Source organism: Silene latifolia, chromosome 2 (assembly GCF_048544455.1).
Source record: "Silene latifolia isolate original U9 population chromosome 2, ASM4854445v1, whole genome shotgun sequence".
NCBI lineage: Eukaryota > Viridiplantae > Streptophyta > Magnoliopsida > Caryophyllales > Caryophyllaceae > Silene > Silene latifolia.
Genome location: NC_133527.1, coordinates 132,265,310 through 132,280,616, shown reverse-complemented (window position 1 = coordinate 132,280,616; position 15,307 = coordinate 132,265,310).

Below are 15,307 nucleotides of genomic sequence, written 5' to 3'. Positions count from 1 at the left end.
CACTTCCAAAGAGTCTCCGAAACCCTAATTCCTTCACGTGATTAGTATAAATAGGAGCCTTCGCTCCTCATATTTCTCACGCGAGTGTCCGCCCTTCTCTTCTCTCTTTGCATTCTAGACCTTTGTTCTTACTTTTTGGCGGCTACGTGCTTGAACATTCGACCACGTAAGCTCGGATCCTTCTGAGTACCAGCCTCGTTTGCATGACCGACCAATTTGACCAACTCCACCTCAATCAACTTAATTAAATCTAATCGTTTTCCTCTTACGAGGGCACTTTCTTTACATTCGCGTCGAGCATCACTAATCGATATCTTAGTCCTTCTCGTTTCGTCAAACATGTAAGTCTGAGGGTGTATACTCTCTCCTTTATTATTGTTATTTACTTTTTGTATCATTTTGTAAGGTTTATGTCGAAAACACCAATTAAAACCGATTTCTAAAGCCTAGTTTAAAACCTCTTTTTACGGATTTCCAGTAGACAAACCGTCGAGAAAGGACGCAGCAACTGCTGCGCCTCTTCGAAGAAGCGCAGTTCCTGCTGCGCCTCTTCGTGGGGCTGCCGCAGTTCCTGCTTCTTTTCTTCTTCCTTCGTCCTCTGTAATTCGTTGTTTGTTTTGTTTTATTTGTTTTCGTCAATTCTTTGATACAATAGCCTAATAACCTCACATGTATATCGTTTATCATCTTTACCACGTTTTATTCACCATAAATTCGACTTAAATCCCAAGTAATCTCATATTTGCGGGTTTTCGTCATTAAATTCAATCCGGGTTGTAGAAATTCGATTTGTTCATATTGAGTTTCTGTAATTCGATCCTTTGATATATTCTCATCTGTCTATTATGCATATTCGTCATTAATTTGCCATTAATTCATCTTGTTTAGTTTATTTCATTCACCCATGTCACTAATCAATCATTCTTTCATGTAATAATCCGTCTTAATTCCGTCTTATCCGTGTTTTATTGCTTTATGACCCTTAATCACATGTAATTAAACCACTAATCACTTTCATCCGAGTAAATAATTTAATCAATCGTTAAAATTTACCAATGAGTATTAACAACACGCAATTCCGGCTTCACAGCCAGAATTCAGGTCAGGAACAGGCGCAGCAACTGCTGCGCCTATTCCAAGGGACGCAGCTCTGTTGCGCCTGTTCCGGGTTGAATTCTGTCCCTGAACTCCGTTTTTGCCTTGACTTAGTTATTTAGCTTACGTATAATTAACTATTAATCGTATTATCACCTTCTGATTTGATCGTTGATCCATTCCTTTATTCGTTTTTCTCAAATTATCCGTTTTAAAGGTATTTTCGACATAAATTGCCTAATCCATTGTAAGTATTGTAATTTTCTTTATTGCAATTTTCCTATTGTATTTATCATTATTTCTTGTATCCTTTGTATGTTTTCACATGTAATTGAGCATTAAAGCCTACTTCGACCCAATTGTTTGCTAAATTACGTGTTAACCAACTTAGCCTAATTCATATGTTAGGATTAAAACTTGGATGTTGCATTGCATGCATATAGCCGACGATATATCGAGTATAAATGATGTCCCTAATCATTAGTAGAGGCCGCTATCGAGGCGGGCGGGATTAGGTGTTCGATCAAAAGAGCTTCCTAATACGTACTCTCACCCCTTACTCCAGATCTCCGTGAGCACCCGTGTTCATTGGCATCCACGAGAGTCATTCTAGACATAGAATGCTAAGGGTAACGATTGATTAGTGTTCATGTCTTTACTTTGTGTCTAGACATGACACGAGGTATTCGAACGGTTCCAATTTCCCATAAAAATTGGTGGCGACTCCAACAAAAATGCAAACGCTTGTTCTCTTCCTCCCAAGCACCTCCGTGGGCCCCCCCGCTGTCCACAGTTTGGCGACTCCGCTGGGGATAATACACTTACGTGTAGCAAGGGTGAAACTTGAACAAGGTTAGGGAATAATTTGTACAAGACAATTGTCAGTTTTCATAACTCGGTCTTCCTAGACCGTTTTATTCGGCCTTCCTAGGCCCAACCCAACCCATTCGACCAATCGTCCCGTCTAAACGGTCCTAATTCTTATTTGGGCCTAAGGATGGATAGCGATTGACGTCATCCATACCATGATGCTTACTCTTGTTTGTATCAAGGGCCTTCACTACTTGAGGAAATGGACTAGGAATCGGCCTTACTCTTGTTTGGTACGAGCCTCTCCACAGACTTCGGGTTTGATGGTTCGGTATGGCAACCCACCCTTTAAACCAAAACCCTTTTAAATGCACTCAGCATCCCGTTATAATGCTTGTATGAATGTTTGTACCTTACGTGATCACCATTTCTAAACAAAACCATGATGATTTTTGCAAAAATCAAAACCTTCTTTTAATGAAAATTTCGAAAAAAAAATATAGGCCATTGATTAGCGCAAAACCCAGTCAAAACTCTGTCCATTTGTCGAGTCAAAATTCGGGCCACAAGCCCTTTTCAAAACCTCATTTCGAGTCCACTCCTACAACTACACTATGGTTGACTAGGATACACATTTTTAAAACCTTGTCCTTTCTTGAAAGCTCACTCAACACAAGTGGCACACACCCACTTCACGAGTCCAAACATTTCTTCTTTTAGCAAGTGTGTTAGAATAGTCGATCGTGTATTGATTCGTCATCGATCTCTTACCCAGTTTTCAAGATGCCTGGATCCAGCGAAACAAACCTCCACCAACTTTAAGATGGTAATGATCGAATCCTAGCCGCGCTAGCCCGTATCCAAGATACCCAAGACCAAGTCCATGATCGCCTTGAGACCATCGAGGGACGGATCTATACCGTAGAGGGAAGGTTGCCTCCCCATGAAAGTGAAGTAATAGGTGACTCCGCAGATGAATCCAGGGATGAAAATCCTCTCATGTGGATGACTGTAGCTGAGAAAAGACTCCAATACTTAGAGGAGCAATTGATGTACCTTAAAGGGGATGACATTTATAGGGAGAATAATCGCAAGTACGAGGCCGTCGATGCCAAATTACCAACCAATTTCAACATGACGGATATCCCTCAATTCAAGGGGCACGAGAACCCTTTGAACCACATCCGTGCCTTCAAGGATTACATGTCTATCAAAGGCATCAAACCCGAGATGTTCTTAAGGATATTTCCTTCATCTCTTGACACCATCCCGAAACAATGGTTCTACTCCTTAGAACACAAGAAAGTCGCCTCTTGGGAAGATGCCGCAATCGAGTTTTCTAAACAATATGCGGATAATGCCGATATCCAAGTTAACATGCGCACTCTAGAGGTTCTTACCCAAAATGACAAAGAAGGATTCACCGACTTCCTAAGTAGGTGGAGGAAGACTAGTACCCAACTAGTTGAACGCCCGGATGAGGCTACCCTTGTGGAGAAGTTTGTGGACAATCTCAAACCCATCTATGCCAATCATTTGAGATACCAAAATATCAAAACTTTCAAGGACTTAACCGTACTAGGGACAAGGATTGAAGATAACATCCGTAAAGGACTCTTGTCCAAAACGGTAGGTCGAGGATATCAAGGCTCAACAAGTCGTTCATACGGCTCCACTAGCAAGACAGATGAAGTTAACCTTCTCGAGTCATCCAAGAAAACTACTCCACCGAGGAAATTCACAAATCTTGGGGACACGTACTCCAACGCTCTAAAAAGGTTAATGAAGCAAGGCAAACTCCAACCCATTGGGCCTACTCCCGAACCCGAAAGGAAATCCAAATTTTGGGACGAGAATTCGTACTCTGAATACCATAGGGGCAAGGGGCACGACACAGAAAAATGCTACAAATTGAAAAATGTGCTTCAAGACATGATTGAAGATGGTCGATTGCCAATACCGCCGGGAGGTAAACCCAACAACACTCAGAATCCTCTTGGAGTTCTAGTGATTACAAGTGACGAATCTACCTTAGATTACTCACATCTTATCTCCCCAAAAGAAGAGGTAATCAATGGGATATGGGCAGATAGCGAGGAAGATGTCTATCTCCAAGATCTTCCCTTAATCAAAAGCGCCGAAAGCATCGTAGATGAGATCATTGCCACGCTTGGGACTGCAGAAACCAACGCAAGTCAGCAGAAAGGATGGAGAAAATCAATCAAATGGACCAACAATCAAGGAAGACTCTTCAATCTCACCACTGGAGAAGGAGAGATGTTCAAAGGAGAACCAGAAGACGATGAGTTCGAGTCGGAGTCGGAGTGAGAGTCGGAGTCTAGAGAAGTCATTAGAGAGTCTCCTCCTGTCGTCATCCCCACTCCCTTTGTTTCTCCTAGCTTAGCCTCGAGTAGTCACAGTAGTTCGGAAATGTCCCAACCACTGTCCCTTTGCCGCCACTGACCATGGATCAGTTGGCTTCTTTGTTTCAACTTTACTCAAACTTTAATATGAATAAATCAGGTTCTGCTTACTCTTTATGTTATCTTGAGTGCAATTCTGTTTACGATGATACTGAGGATGACCAAGACCCAGACTCGATCGAAATACCTCCCTACGTAGCCAAAGAAATACTACAGGAAGGGGAAGGGGGACCAATAATAGAGGACACCGAACCCATCAATGTAGGAACCGAACTAGAACCTCAAGAACTTAGGATAGGGACTACCTTGAGCTCTACCGAAAGGGCTGACTTCATAGACCTCCTAAACGAATTCAAAGATGTTTTCGCTTGGTCCTACAAAGACATGCCATGGATCGACAGGGATATCGCCGAACATAGAATCCCGATTAAGCCAGGTTTCAAACTCAGAAAACGAAGCTTCGACGAATGAGAACAGAATGGGCTCTCAAGATTAAGGAAGAAGTTGACAAGCAATTCAAAGCCGAGTTCATCAAAGTTTCCGAGTATTCTGACTGGGTAGCCAACATAGTACTCGTACCCAAAAAGTATGGGAGGATCCGTGTTTATGTTGATTTCAGGGACTTAAACAAAGCAAGTCCTAAAGATGACTTTCCTCTACCACACATCGACGTCTTAGTGGACAATACTGCAGACCACGCATTACTATCCTTCATGGATGGGTAAGCAGGTTATAATCAAATTAAGATGGCCATAGAAGACTTGCATAAGACCGCCTTCGTCACTCAATGGGGAACCTATTGCTATACGGTCATGCCATTCGGATTGATCAACGCCGGAGCTACATATCAATGCACCGCAACTACACTCTTACATGACATGATGCACAAAGAAGTTGAGGTATACGTAGACGACATGATTGTCAAATCCAAAGATAGATAAGGGCATGTTGCGAACCTTCGCAAATTTTTCACAAGGCTACGAAAGTACAACATGAGGCTCGATCCTCAGAAATGCACATTCGGAGTAACATCTGGCAAACTCCTGGGATACGTCGTTAGTCAACGAGGTATAGAAATAGACCCTTCCAAGATCAAGGCTCTGATCGAAATGCCATAACCTCAAACAGAAAAAGAATTCAGAGGATTCCTGGGAAAAGTGCAATATATAAGTCGATTCATATCGAAACTCACCATGATTTGCGAGCCTATCTTCAAGAAACTCAAGAAAACAGATCACACCATGTGGGATGATGATTGTCAAAAGGCATTCGACCGAATCAAAGAAATATTGGCTAAACCACCAGTGCTCATGCCACCACAACGAGATCAACCTCTTGGTTTATATCTCACAATAACCGAAACAGCCATGGGTGCCATGCTAGCTCAAACCGTAGGAAGTGAAGAAAGAGCTATCTACTACCTTAGTAAGAAGTTCTTGGAGTACGAGTGCAAATACTCACAGCTCGAAAAGACATGTCTCGCTCTTGTGTGGGCAACGAAGAAGCTACGCCATTACATGCTTAGCTACTCCATCAAAATATACTCCAAAATGGATCCAGTCAAATACCTCTTCGAGAAGCCCGTCCTCAATGGACGCCTAGCAAGATGGACTTTGATGCTTTCAGAATTTGACCTCAAATACGTGCCTCTGAAAGTAATAAACGGGCGCGCCGTTGCCGAATTCTTCGCAGAAAATCCCATCAATGACGCACAAACGATAGACACTTGGTCATTCCCAGACGAGGATATACTCCAAACTGACATAGACTCCTGGGACCTTTATTTTGATGGAGCATCAAACTTAAGAGGATTTGGAATAGGAGTATTGCTCATTTCTCCCGAAGGCGAGCATACACCAATTGCTGTCAAACTCGACTTCGAGGTGACAAATAATGCTGCAGAATACGAAGCTTGTCTCATTGGACTACAAGCGACAGTGAGCTTAGGCATTAAAAACCTTCGAGTACATGGGGATTCATCCCTGATCATCAACCAAGTTACGGGATCTTGGAAAATTTGAAGCGAAAGCCTAGCACCTTATCAAGCCAGAATAGACCAAGTTGCCCAATTCTTTGATCACGTGACGTATCTACACCTACCTCGGGAAGAAAATCAATTCGCAGACGCTCTTGCGAAACTTGCATCTTTGATTAATATGCCAGATCACATGGTGGAAATGCCTTTGTGCATCGAACGACGGTCAGAGCCGGCTTATGTCCACCAAATCACCGACGAAGAGGAGGTCGCGCAGGAACCCTGGTTCCAAGCAATCCTGAATTTTAAGCTCAATGGTACCTATCCACCTGATATGGATAAAAGGGGACAGCGTGCTATACGCCTACTAGCTTCCCAATACGTTCTCATACAAGAAGAGTTATACAAAAGAACACCTCTTGGTGTAATCCTACGTTGCCTTGATCATTCAAAGGCGCGAAAGGTGATGGAAGAAGTCCACGATGGAGAATGCGGTCCTCACATGAGTGGGCCCATGATGGCAAAGAAAATCACACGTTTGGGGTATTATTGGACAACAATGGAATCCGATTACATCAAATACGTGAGACATTGCCACAATTGCCAAATCTTCGGGAATGTACAACATGTCCCTCCTTCATTGCTCTATACAATGACATCTCCTTGGCCATTTTCTGCTTGGGGAATTGACATAATCGGGAAGATAACCCCAGCCGGAACAGGAGGTCACTGTTTCATCTTAGTGGCAATCGACTATTTCACCAAATGGGTAGAAGCAGCTTCCTACACCAGTCTCACGGCTAAAAATGTAGCAAAGTTCATACAAAACAACATCATCTGTCGATACGGTTGCCCACATGAGATCATTAGTGATAATGGATCACATTTCCAAGCTGAGACCGAGCAATTGCTAGCCAAGTATAAAATTTGGCATCACCACTCTTCGCCTTACAGACCACATACTAACGGCGTGGTAGAGGCGGCAAACAAGAATGTTGTCACGATTCTGAAGAAAATGATTGACAACTATCGAGATTGGCCAAGCAAAATACCCTTTGCTTTGTGGGGGTATCGTACATCTGTTAGGACGCCCACTAGGGCTACTCCTTTCTATTTGACTTACGGTATGGAAGCCGTACAACCAGTCGAGCTAGAGATACCATCCTTGCGTATCCTACTCGAAAGTCAAATCCCAGAAGCCGATTGGAAGAGGGATAGATATGAAGAACTCATCCTCCTGGATGAACGTAGGCTACGCGCCTTGCATAATGTTCAAACATATCAAGCACATATCAAACGAGCTTTCAACAAAAGGGTTAGGCCAAGAAACATCAAGGAAGGAGACTTAGTACTTAAATCGGTTAGAGCTCTTCTACCTGTCGACCCACGGGGAAAATTCAAACCTAATTGGGCCGGACCATTTCTAGTCAAATGCATACTTCCAGGGGGTGCGGTTAGAATCACAGACCTAGACGGGAATGAGTTTTCAAACCCAACAAACCTTGACCAACTAAAGCGGTACTATGCCTAGAATAGGAACAAAAACGCGCCTCGCGTAACCCCACGTGTCGCTCTTGTGGCACTAAATAAACGGCCCCTGACCAAGCTGAAATAAGCTAATGTCACTGTGCTCTTGCATTTTGACAAATTCGTCATCCTCATATCATCAAATAAACTAAATTTGCACCTTCAGAGTAAGCAAAAAGCTCATGCTCTAAGTTCATTACAAGCTCTTGCTTAGAACAATTATTCTTTTATATTTACTCGAACTACGCGCAAGGGTTTGATTTCATTTTTTTAAGTGAATACGTAGGCAATCCTTCACAGGATACAACCCATTATATTTAAAATGTAAATAGAAGGACATTTGCATTGCATTTGGAATTCGACAAGGATAATAAATAGAAAATCACAACGGTTTCATAATCATTTAACCTTTTAATTTCATTTTCTAATAATAATAGTACGCTGCATAATAAAAATAGAATAGGCCAGGATTCTAAAAACCCCACCTTTTTATTACAACAATAAATAATAATAATAATAATAACAAATAATAAATAAAGACTCGGGCTATTCCTCCATCTTCCCTTTGCCCTTGTCATTCTTGTCATATTTCTTGTCACGACCTCGAGCCGGACGATCTTGCGCCACTTCGGACCTAATCACCAAAGGTCTTTCTCGAGGCCTAGACTTTCCATTCTTGCCAACCACCATCTCTACGACAGGAGAGGTCTTCGGTTTCTTCGAAGGATGAACGACTCGAAACCCGGCTTCTTCCTCTTCCTCAGTCAAATGCTTCTCTTTTTCTTTCTCTACCTCGCGCACCTTGTAGTCAACGGGTTCGCGCTTCCTCAATCTCTCGCGCTCTTCCGGAGTAGTAGCTTTCCTCCATTGCAGATAAGAGTCCGACACCCACAAGGCATTTGCAGAAGAGTTCAGGAACCATACATTTCTTAGAGCCCATTTAATGGCCCACTCTCTTCGGCTTTCTGTAGTAAGCGCCACAGCAGTCTGCGGGACAGTATCAAGCTTCGGGATTGTCTGTTTCAGTCCCACCTGTCTCATCAGCCTCTCCGGGAAGATGCACACCATAAACTCCAAGCCAGGAATGCGCACGGACCGAGTAGGGTCCAAAGAAGACACTCCAGTGACAGATTTGAGATGCCACCACGGCACAATCCACCTAATCAAGGGACCATCATCGCTCTTCAGTTTGTTCTCCCAATAATTGCAGACTCGGGTGAAATCCACCATGTAAAGCCTAATCCTCATTGCAATGGAACGAGCATGATAGGAAGGAACATGAATTGGGGGCTCGATCAATCGGAGCCGTTCCATAAGCCAAACCTACCATAAGCAGGTATTAGACATCAAAAAAAAAAAAAACGAACAAAAAAAAAAAAACGAAAAAAAAAAAACGAAAAAAAAAAACGAAAAAAAAAGGAGAAAGAAATGTCTTTTACCTGCAGAATGACAGGACTTCCCAAATACGGTAGGTCACGATTGACTTTCCTATTATCCAAGCCCAACAGGATCTCTCCTAAGCATAAACAAGCTAGGCTCCTGCGTAGCTCCATTTGCTCAACAAGGCCCAGAAGACGGGGATTACCTCTCAAGTCTTCATCAACATGCCCTTGGAAGACATACACATGCAACAAGCAAAAACCAAATGCCCTCCGCCTAGCAACATAAGAAACGGTGGGGTCGGCCCGGTTGATGAATCGATCTATGAAATCCAACATTCGCACTCCCTTCGAAGTCACTAGACGGTCCACCTCAAGTCTAGTCAACCCAAGCAAGTCTCTAAATTTGCTCTTGTACCCTTGCGAAGTAGAAGGAATGGCAGGCAAGTGTTCAGGGTCCCACCCACCAATAGCGGCAATTTCTTCAGGAAATGGGCAAATATCACCTCCAGGAAACGCAAAAACATGGTAATTCGGGTCCCAATAGTCAAGACAAGCATCCAGGAACGGTTTGACAACCTTGGTGAGTTTTAAACTCAACAACGACCCAAGATTATAGGCACCCATATCATATTTCCCCATGTTCGAAAATTCGTTGGTCCATTCCTTCAAGCGAGTCTCCAAAGTATTCATGATGAAGAATTTATTTTGAGAATTTTATGTAATAAGACGAAGAAGAGACGGAAGAATTGTGTGAATAAAAGCTCCATCGACGTTTCTATTTATACTAATTTCTGTTTCCAAAAATCCGTCAGAACAGAACAGCTTGGGAACAGGCGCAGCACCTGCTGCGCCTCTTCAAAGGGACGCAGCTCATGCTGCGCCTCTTCCTCAGCTTCACTTCTGTGATTTTCCGCGTTGGATCTTTCCTAATTCCATGACGAATAATTTCCTATTCCTACGGGTTATTGTTTTGGTAAATACGCGAAAATTACCATGTTTCAGGTTTCCTAATCCCGCGGGCATGCATTTCGAGGCGACACCGACATTTTTGACATTTTACCACACTTGCGCATCTTCATTTTAGGAAATAATTTTCATTTTCATTTTAGGAAATAATTCTCATTTATTTCTTTTCTTCTAACTTATAGATTTCTGTTTTTTCTTTTTTTTAGGGGGTAACCCCCTACCGTCCGGTCATTTCCGGCAAATTTTTGCATTTTTTTGAGTCTTTCGTTTTGCGCTAATTAAAGCCATATGTATATACAAATGTACGTTTTGCGTGATTTCTATGTAAATTTCGGCGACATGACGGCATAAACCGTCATCTACCAAACCTGTTTAAAGCTAACCTGCAGGCACAAGCAACGCAACCCAGCAGCAAAGGCACTCAGGCCATCGTATATACAACCAAAAGGGAAATGTACAACAAACTGGGGGCTCGATCCCCGAACAAAGTCCAACATGTTCAAAATAAAGGTCCAAAATGTACAACTGTGCAAAATACGGCCAACAAACAAACAAAAACTGCACAAAACTACTGCTGGTCGCCCTCCAGCTCGGCAACCCTCGCCGCAAGAGCAACAATCTCGGCGTCCCGAACCTCGAGCTCCCTCAACAAGCGAGCTGTCTCCTCCCGAGACTGGGTCAACTCTCGCTCCAGCTCGCGGTCACCCTGTAAACAACAAAATTGGCTCATGTCAATCGTTTCAAGAAAAATCGGAAAATCAAAATTCAAAAACGAAACAGGCACAAGGTTCATACGTGACGGCCTCGACCACCGACAAGTGCCTCGACGGCAGTAGCTCGCAGCCGGTTGGCCACCCTCCATAACGCCACGAACCGAGACGGCGCGACCTGCATTTTCAAAAAAGAAGTTCTCAATAATTGAACAAACTCAATCAAATGTGTTCTTGAACAAAAATCACACAAAATTAGAGGCTTACCCTCCGAATCAGATGCTGCCAGTCGTCTAGGCCAGCATCCGTCACAGCCACGTCAAAGTCACGCAGCTCGGAGATCGTCGTCCTCCCGGTCGCGTCAGTGTACTCGAGGGTCTCGGGGTACTCTGGGGGCTCGATGCCCGCCGCCTCAACCTCCTGCAAAACCAAATGTTTCTCATTAACCGATGATCTTTCATCATGGTTCTCAAAAAATCAAGTAAAAAGAAGGGCAAAAATGCTCACCACTATCGGCCAGTACGCCAGCCTCCCGTAGAGGAACACCGAGTAGTCCTCGCCAGGAAGAAGGAGGGCGTAACCACTAGCGCCAGCCAAGTCCGCCTCCCTCTCTGCCTCAGAAGGCTCCCTGAACATCGTCCTAGGAGGATCGATGGGAACCGTCAACACGTCCCGAGAGCACTGACGAGCCAAGCGCTCGCCCAAGTACCACACAGGACCCATCGATGTCCTCAACAGCAGTCGGCTCAAGCTCCTAGGTCGAAGGACCTCGGCCACAAAAGGAGGCACGTCAGCGTACTCCGCCCAAGGCCTGGGCACCCACTGGGACAAGATAAACAAAGGAATCATTCTTATGATCAATTTAAAAGCAATATAGAAGCAAATGAATATAAGTGAGATGCTTACGCTATCTAGCTGAAGAACGTTCACGTCCCGCCGGTAGACACCATGAGAAGAACGCTTGCTCTTCGTCCAGCACATCACCCAATCCCTCACCACGGGATAGGCCTTCTCCAGCGGCTCCGTCCTCTTGGGCGCGAGGCCCGGGAAGTAGGAGTACACCCACGCCTGCGAGGCAAGATAGTCAATGACGATCTTTCGTAATTTGATAAGGAAAGGAATTGATTTTAGTCTAAATGAAGGTTCATACCTCCAACAGTAGTCCAGGTCCGATAGCGCCATGAGAAGTCCCCTTCTCCATCAACTCCGGACGAACCATGGCCCTCATGAAGCGGATGAGGACCGCAAAACCAGCAGTGACCCAGTCCCAACGCCCTAGGGAGCTCAGGTCAGAAAGGAAGGGAAGAAGCTTCGTCGACAGCCTCTCGCCCTTGTCTCCGAGGTAAATCGAAGACAAAAACCACCAGAGCCACAAACGAGCCCTCTGCTCCGCTGTAAAGGGAGGAGAAGCCGTCTCCCTCCCGTCAATCATCACCAGCGACGGGATCTTTGTCGCAAAGTAGTCTCGAACGTAGGAGCTGGGCACCAAACCCGGCACTGTGACAGCCTTCGGCGAAAAGTTCTAGCCGATAAACCCCCTAGCCTCGGCCGATTCTACCCTCATGGCAGTCTCCGGCCACTCCACAGCCTCAGTCCCACACGGCAGACCAGAAATCATGCCGTAGTCCTCCAAAGTGACTCCCACCTCACCAAAAGGCATGTGAAACGTGGAAGTAGTATCCCAGAATCGGTCCAAGAAAGCGCGGACCAGGCTAAGGTTAGCCCGCAGCTTCTTCTTCGCGATACCCCTCCAGGCCTGCACCAAAGAACCGAACGCTCCGCGCTCGATCATGGCGCGCTCCTCCGCCGACAGCCGCTCGTAGTGCTCCATCGCTGTCGTGTAGCCCAAGAACGACCTGGTGTTCCCGGCCTCCTATTATGATTTGAAACAAAAGTTATCTTTAGTTTTGAATGAAAATGGGGAGAGATATGAACAAATGAATGAAAGAAGATGGGTGATGAGTAGTGAATTTCTATTTACCAAACTCTTCACCGTCCTGTAGGATAGGTGACCCTCTGCAGCCTACAGCAAGTGCCTGCTCTCCCAGGTCTCAGCCCACGCAGGAGCTCCTCTCAACTGACGACCTCCTCGCCCAACGTTGGCCTGTCTCGGGGCCTCCTCCTCCTCGACAGCCTCCTCCTCATGGACCTCGTCCCCAACAGCCATCACCGCAGCGGTGAAGGCCTGCTCTAAAGCCTCCTCAACAGCAGCAACATCTATCTCCATGGGAGTCCTCCCAAAAGTAGAAGCCACGTCATCTGCAACATTAAAGTAAATTTAGGCCGCGTCACGTGACGGCAAGCCTTAGTTAAGGGATTTTCGAGCCTTCGGAAACCCTGAAACCGCTCTTTTCTCGCCATCTTTGGCCGTATTCTCACAAACCCGATCACTCATGTGGTAATTAGGGTCAAGTCAAGCCTAATTTGAAGCCTAGTTTTGGGTTCGAGTCGAAATTTCGGCAGCATTTCGTTATAACGACGATTATGCCCTAGAAAAGTGTCCTGAAAAAGCTGTCACAAACCAAAATTCCGGGATGGTAGAAAGTTTACCCATCATCCAAGGATCCTAAATATCAAGTTTCATCGCAAATGGGCAATCCTAAGGCTATTTTCGAAGCAATTTACGGTTTAGCTGTGAAACCGTCTCAAATTTCACTCAAATGCTCAAAACTCAACGAAAATTCAAAACAAATACATGGTTATGTTCCTTATACTACCAATTATCCATTTCTAGTATCAATTTTACAAGGCAAATGCATTTGGGGGAAAAGCCCCAAATTTTTGATCAATTGGGTCATAAACCCTAATATTTTCGATCCAAAATTGGACAAATACCGAAGATTAATGCAAGAATGAGACACATACCTCGATTAGTCATAATTAAAGCAAGCTTTTGGATCAAACCTTGGCGGAAATGGTGAAGATTTGAAAGAGAAATGTGTGAATTATGTTTCGAAATAATAAACACAAACCCTTCTGATTATCGCGTTTTTACGCAGGAGATACACTTTGGGGAATAGACGCAGCAGGCGCTACGCCTCTTCCAAGAGACGCAGCTCTTGCTGCGCCTCTTCCTTGTGTTCCCTCCATACGAATTTTCAAAAATTCGTTATGAGTTCGTTATTTGTGGGCCCATCTTTGGTGCGCCTCTTCCCCGATGATACTTTATCCTTTTGGTCCGTTTGACGATTTTCTTTCGTTCCGGCCCGCATTTTCCAAGCCAGCAGCAGACTGTTGCACGTTATTTATTGCTTCCAAGACCTTTGCTTGTCGCAATGAACATTCGTTCCTTTACAGGTGTTTCGACACGCCTTCGTTATAACGAGAGTAAGCGGATATACTTTCCCTCTCAAGACATGGAGATCAACATTGTTTCCTCTCAGCAGTTCCCGCCTGTGTCCTGCCACTCGCAATTATTTCTCGAAGACTACCCAAGATCTTCTCTCAGCGATTCCGCTTTGTGTCCCGCTACACGCAATTATTTCTCGAAGACTACCCAGCGAGTCTTCTCTCAGCGATTCGCTTTGTGTCCCGCTACTCACCTTATTTAGCTCCCACGCTTGACCTTAGCTCAATGGCTCCCATGCACCTCCGGAAGCATCTCGAGAAGAAGTTTCAGGTATGGTCTCTTCTTATGGCTGGCGAGCCTCCTTACGTACTCTAATGGACTTTAAACGACCCTCCCCGATAGTCGACAGACTCTAAAATGTTCCCGACGACAGGTCCTTGGCTCAGACCCCTTGAGCCGCCTCGCGTCGCCATAGTCGTCAGGTTGTAATCTTCGATTGACCTGATGGCTATACTTTGACTTTCGCCTTGTCCAAGCCTCGGTCAAAGTGGGGCTCAGAGATACCTCATTTCGCACCTCTCGCAAACCACCCGGTGATGATTGGCCGCATGTTTGCTACGCGGAACGATTTGTGACAGTTCGTAAGTTTATCGTCAAGTGATTGCTCAAATATTAATGTCTACCTCTTAGTTGTCATCTACGTGCCGATACGGTCGTTTTGTGATAATTAGAGTACATTTGGAGTCCGGGCCTAAAACCGTCTTCATTTTCTGATAACCGTTAAATCCCGAGTCAGAATGTTCTGGAATGTTCCGGGTATTTCTATTCCATATTTTATAAATATTTCACAATCTTTATCCTTTGGTAAGCAATTTCCCGTAATATTCACATAAAATATTAAGGAAAACCAAATTATTCCGTCCTACCATAACTTAAACACGGAAATCTTTCTTCCGCAGGAGGAAATCACTTGGGAACAGACGCAGCAGGTGCTGCGCCTCTTCCAAGAGACGCAGTGGCTGCTGCGCCTCTTCCCAGGTCCTTCTCTGCGTAATTTTCGTATCTTTTTTATATCTTTCCGAGATTCACTTCCAAAGAGTCTCCGAAACCCTAATTCCTTCACGTGATTA